We start from the raw sequence: 6000 nt of genomic DNA on the forward strand, positions 1-6000 counted from the left end.
CAGAACATTCCGGGAGATTCCAGAACTCTGTGACAGTTGGAAACCGTTTAGAATGTTGGGAGGATAATAGAGGCAGTTGGCAGTTGGAGCTGGCAGTTGGCACCTGACTGGTGAAGGGAGAGCAGCACAACAGTGAAGGAGGAAGGAGTGAAGCAGCAGGGGTGGAAACTTGTGCCTGGAGTGGGGTCCATAAACCCACCCTTGATACTTGTCCCTACTGATGGATCCCAGCCTATAGCCCTGTGTGGGAAGAAGACAGAAGAAACTTATCCTAAGGACCTGGACAGCAGGAACAGGCCTTAGAACCAAGAAAACAGCAAGATTCTGACCTGAGAACTGGTTTCCCTGGAGTCGGGCGTCGAGTAGCCTGAAGACCTGGAGCCCGAGGTGGAGAAGCGGCGCTGACTGAAGTAGCAGACGTCGTACCCGGAGCCGCCTGAGGTCGTGAGAGGGCGCCGACGGAGGTCGTGAGGAATACCAGAGGTCGAGGAGGAAGTGAACCGAGGTCGAGCGAGCGGCGTCATCGGAGGAGTGAAGTCCGCCCTCCGGAGTCGTCGGAGACCGAGGTAGAGGAGCGCCGGAGGTCGGGAGTGAGGATCGCACTCCGGAGTCGCCCGGAACCTGTGTGGAGGAGCACCGGAGGTCGGGGGTGAGGATCGCACCCCGGAGTCGCCGGAAGTCGACATCGAGGCCAGGCCGGCTGACGTCATCGGAGCCGAGAGCGCCATCGGACCGGAGCCGCCCGAAGTCGACATCGTGAAGAGACTGCCCGACGCCGTCGAATCGGAGGTCGAGATCGAACCGAGGCCACCGACATCGGACCGGAACCGCCTACCGGCGTCGTCAAAGAACTGACATTGTGCCGAGGCCGCCGAGACCGAACCGGAACCGCCTCACGGCGTCGACACGACTCCAGCGGCGTCGGAACATCAGAAAAAGGGCAGTAAGTGGAGTAGAGGGCGCCTAAGGCCCTGTGGAGACCTGAGAGACTGCTCTAAGGGGCTAGGGAGGTGCTGAAACCAACCTGACTATGCCTGGGGTGAACTGGGACTAACCTAGAGAGGTTGTGTGGAGAGAGAAAGCCAGGGCACTGGTATTCCCCCCTTTGATCTACCTCAGTTTAGGCCTCAGCCTTGTCCCAGCCAGGGAGTAGCCCCCCTCAAGCCTTCCACAACCCTACAAGCTGTGCCTGGGCCAAATCAGCCCATAAGAATTGAAGTGTCATCTGATTATATGAGGGTTGCTGTATACTTTTAATTATTTATTGGGGATACTGTATTTATTGAGTTTTTACCTATTTATTGCTGCACTATATTTATAGGTCCACAGGACTTGTTGGTGTACAATATTTATTGGTACAGTATTTATTGCCTCAAAGTATTTAATTGTCTGTATATATTGCACTTGTATTTATGCCCTGTTATTTATGATCACCCCTATTTATTTAATCAAACAGCCAATATTTATTTGACCTGCACTAATTGAAACTTGTATATTGTGATTGTCTTATTTATTTTTCCAATCAGCAACTAAGAGAAAAAGATAAAGAAAGAATATTTTCATAATTTTTACGGTGTAGAGTCGTTTTTGGAACGGATGCACGCATGGTTCTTGTATGGGTATATTGTATGCTTAGCACTGCGCCTGTTTCCTGACCACTCGAGCCAAGCTACCACAGTGTGTTCGGGGAGTCCACCACCACCCTGCGGAGTGGGAGTGGGCTGTTTCCAACATAAATTGGTGTTCAGCGGTGGGATAGAGCTGTGCCTACGTATACTCAACAATAACTGTGGGTAGTCCATAGGCCTACACCGGGAGTTTTCTCAAAGCGGCCTTCCTAATTGTGGGTTTTTGTTTTTTTCAAATTTACTCTGGTGGTGGGAGGAGGTATTATTAAAGGTACCCCCCTGCATTGTTACTGCACAAAACCTGTCCTCTAACCTGAGTGGGCAAGATGGAGTTTGTACTAGAGAATCTAGAAACGTACACTGTGGCCCAACTCAGGGAGTTTTGCCAGCGGGAGGGGGTGTACTGTCCCCCAGGAGCAAAGAAGGGTGCACTCCAAACCAGCTTAAGGGCTTGGGGGGAGGCACGCCGAGAAAGCAAGGCTGAGGAGGAAGACAGGGATGGAGAGCCTGACCCCGAGGGGGCTGAGATGTACCAACCTGAGGTGGGGAACCTGTCAGCAGGGCCCAGGACACTTTCTAGGAAGGGCAGCACTGTCTCTAGCGGGGGCTTATCCAGCGTGGAGTTAGCAGATCGGAGAGAGAAAAGACAGCTCACATGGGACTTAGCAAAGCTGGAGAAGGAGAAGGAGGAACAGAGGATGGCTCATGAGACGGAGAAACAGAAGATGGCTCATGAGATAAGACTGAAAGAGATAGAGCTTCAGATCTTAAGAATTGGGGCACCAACTGTTCCTAATGGTGGCAGCCAAATCCAAGAGTCCACCAGGGAACCCAAACCTTACCTATCAAAGGACATAGTAGCTAGCTATGGGGCGGGTGACGACATCGCCAAGTGGCTAGCAGCCTATGAGGTCTCGTTGAGGGCCCATGGGGTTCCAGTGAAGTACTGGGGAGGGGGATTGTATAAGTACATGCCTCCAGCTGGTAGGGATGCTTTATTGGCCCTCGAAGAGGATGAGCAGACCCACTACCCCACCATGAAACTGGCGCTCATCAGAAAGTTTGGACTAACACCTGAAAAGTACAGACAGAAGTTCAGGGGTAGTCACAAGCTGGGCACACAGAATTGGGTGGACTTCCTGGACTATGCAAAGAAGGCACTGGAAGGTTGGATTCAGGGCAGTGAAGTAAGGAACTACGAGGAGCTGTTTGACCTAGTACTGAAGGAACACCTACTCGAGAAATGTTTCCCTGAACTGCGGCAACACCTGGTGGATAGCAAGCTGACCAGCCCCCGGAAGCTTGCTGAGGAGGCGGACATTTGGGCTAGTACCCGGGTGTCCCCAAGGGGGACTGGAGGGGATACTCAAAAGGCCGGACAGGGCGCCCCCCAGAAGAAAGAAGGAGGGGAAAAGAAAAAGGAGTTCTCCAAAGGCCCCCAAAATAACTTCCAAGGGAAGGGAACAGGATTCACCTCTAAGGCTAACCCACCCAGAAACCCTAATCCTGGCCAGAGTCAGCAGCCAAGGGTTGTCCATTGCTATGAGTGCGGTGGCGTTGGACACTATAAAGGAGATCCGAAGTGTCAGAAGCGATCACCCCCTCCCACTGGAGGAAAGACCCCCGGAGTAGCTAGTGTAGTGCTCGGGGAGGAGATGCCCTTAACTAAGGGAAGGGAGTGGGCGGGTGTCACTTTAGTGTCCCTGGGAGAACGGGAGATGGTTCCCAAGATCCAGGTGCCCGCAAATACCGCAAAGTATGGGCAGTGGATCACCATCAACGGCCAAAGAGGGGAGGCTCTGAGAGACACAGGAGCCAGTATGACTATGGTGCGTAGCCAACTGGTGTCTCCAGAGCAGGTAATTCCCGATGTACTCCACCCAGCCGCGATGGCTGACGGCAGAACAGGTCACTATCCAGTGGCCGAGGTTCCCTTTGAATGGGGGGGGGTTGCAGGTTCACTTCGAGTTGCCGTAAGCCCTGCCGTGCCAGTCGATTGTCTGCTGGGCAATGACATGGAGCACAACGCTTGGAAGGAGGTGGAATACCGGACTCACACCGAGATGCTGGGTACACCTGACTGGGCCTGTGTTAGCACAAGGTCCGAGACTACCCGAAGAGGGAGTTCATTCCGGCTGGAGCCTGGAACAAAGGCCCAGCCAGCTGCCAGTCAAGGGAAGAACCGAGGACAGGAGGAGCCTGCCTCGGCGTCTCCACCCCGTAGGACGGATAGGCCACCGGAGGTGGTGGGCCAGGAGTCTGCGGAGGGGGACGTTACCAACCTGGAGGACTTACCCCTCCCGGCCGAGTGGCACGTGGAGGGAGGCCCGTCCAGGGAGGAATTCTGCCAGGGCCAGAGGGAGTGCCCTACCCTTGAGGGGCTGAGGCGACAGGCCGAAGCCCAGGCAGCAGGGAACGTTGAAGGGAACTACAGTGTTTACTGGGAGGATGGCCTGCTCTACAGTGAACCCAAGGCACCCCTACATGGATCGTCACGAGCCTTGGTAGTTCCTCAACGTTATCGAGCCTTCCTTTTAGAGTTGGCTCACGAGATACCATTGGCAGGACACCTGGGGCAAGACAAGACCTTCGCCCGTCTTGTCCCACACTTTTATTGGCCTCAGATGAAAGTGACGTCCGATACCTACTGCCGGACATGTGTGTCTTGCCAAGCCAGTGGGAAAACAGGGGTGAAGCTGAAAGCTCCCCTGGAACCACTTCCTGTCGTTAGCACCCCCTTTGAAAGGGTGGGCATCGACATTGTGGGTCCATTAGATCCACCAACTACAGCTGGTCACAGGTTTATCCTGGTTCTGGTGGATCATGCCACACGGTACCCAGAGGCAATACCTCTGAGGACCATAACAGCACCTGTTGTGGCTAGGGCCCTGATGGGAATCTTTACCCGAGTGGGTTTTCCCAAGGAAGTTGTGTCCGACAGGGGGACCAACTTCATGTCAGCATATATGCGGGCAATGTGGAAGGAGTGTGGAGTGACCTACCGGTTCACGACTCCTTACCACCCCCAGACCAATGGTCTGGTGGAGAGGTTTAATAAAACCTTGAAAGGCATGATCAGAAGTCTGCCTGAAAGCCTGCGGAGGAAATGGGACGTCCTCCTACCCTGTTTACTTTTTTCATACAGGGAAGTGCCACAGAAGGGAGTGGGCTTCAGCCCCTTCGAGCTTCTGTATGGGCACCCTGTACGTGGACCTCTTAACCTGGTGAGAGACGGATGGGAAAGAACTCCCAGAAAGCTCCCCCAGGATGTGGTGAGCTACATGCTGGCCTTCCGGAGCCAAATGGCTAAGTTGTGGAAGCAAGCTTCTGACAACTTGGAAGCCAGCCAAGCAGTGATGAAGGCGTGGTATGACCACAACGCTCACCCGGTGGAGTTGGAGCCTGGCCAGAAGGTGTGGGTGATCGAACCAGGAGAGCTTAGTGCCCTCCAGGATCGCTGGTCAGGACCCTTTGAGGTGTTGGAGAAGAAGGGTAAGGCTACCTACTTGGTGGACCTGAAGACCCCTCGTCAGCCCCTGCGGGTGCTGCATGCCAACCGCCTCAAACCCCACCACGAGAGGCCCGAAGTCATCTTGATGATGGTGACTGACGGAGGAGAGGACGTGGAAAGCGAGCCTCTCCCTGATCTGTTTGCGTCTCAAGAAAAGGATGGGTCGGTGGAGGGAGTGATTCTCTCCCCATCTCTAACTCCTGAACAGCAGGAGGACTGTCGCCAGGTCCTGGGGCAGTACTCTTCGTTGTTCTCCCTTGTCCCGGGTAGGACTCACCTGTGCGTCCAGAACGTGGACACAGGAGACAGCCCACCTGTGAAGTCCAAGATCTACCGGATGTCAGACAAGGTGAAGGCCAGCATTCATAGTGAAGTCACTAAGATGCTGGAGCTAGGAGTGATTGAACCTTCTAGCAGCCCCTGGTCCAGTCCGGTGGTGTTAGTACCGAAAGCTGCACCACCGGGTGCCCAACCAGAACTGAGGTTCTGTGTGGACTACCGGGGACTGAATTCAGTGACAAAAACTGATGCTCATCCGATCCCTAGGGCGGATGAATTGATTGACCGGCTGGGAGCTGCCCAATATTTAAGTACCTTTGACCTTACTTCAGGGTACTGGCAGATCTCTTTGACTGATGGAGCAAGGGAAAGGTCAGCCTTCTCCACGCCCAATGGCCACTACCAGTTCTGTGTGATGCCCTTTGGGCTCAAGAACGCACCTGCCACGTTTCAGCGCCTGGTAAACCAGATCCTCACCGGAATGGAGAGTTTCTCTGCTGCTTATCTGGATGACATAGCCGTCTTCAGTAACAGTTGGGAGGATCACTTGCGTCACCTGCAAGCTGTTCTCCAGGCCCTGAG

The sequence above is a fragment of the Triturus cristatus genome, chromosome 4_2 (assembly GCF_964204655.1).
Source record: "Triturus cristatus chromosome 4_2, aTriCri1.1, whole genome shotgun sequence".
Lineage (NCBI taxonomy): Eukaryota > Metazoa > Chordata > Amphibia > Caudata > Salamandridae > Triturus > Triturus cristatus.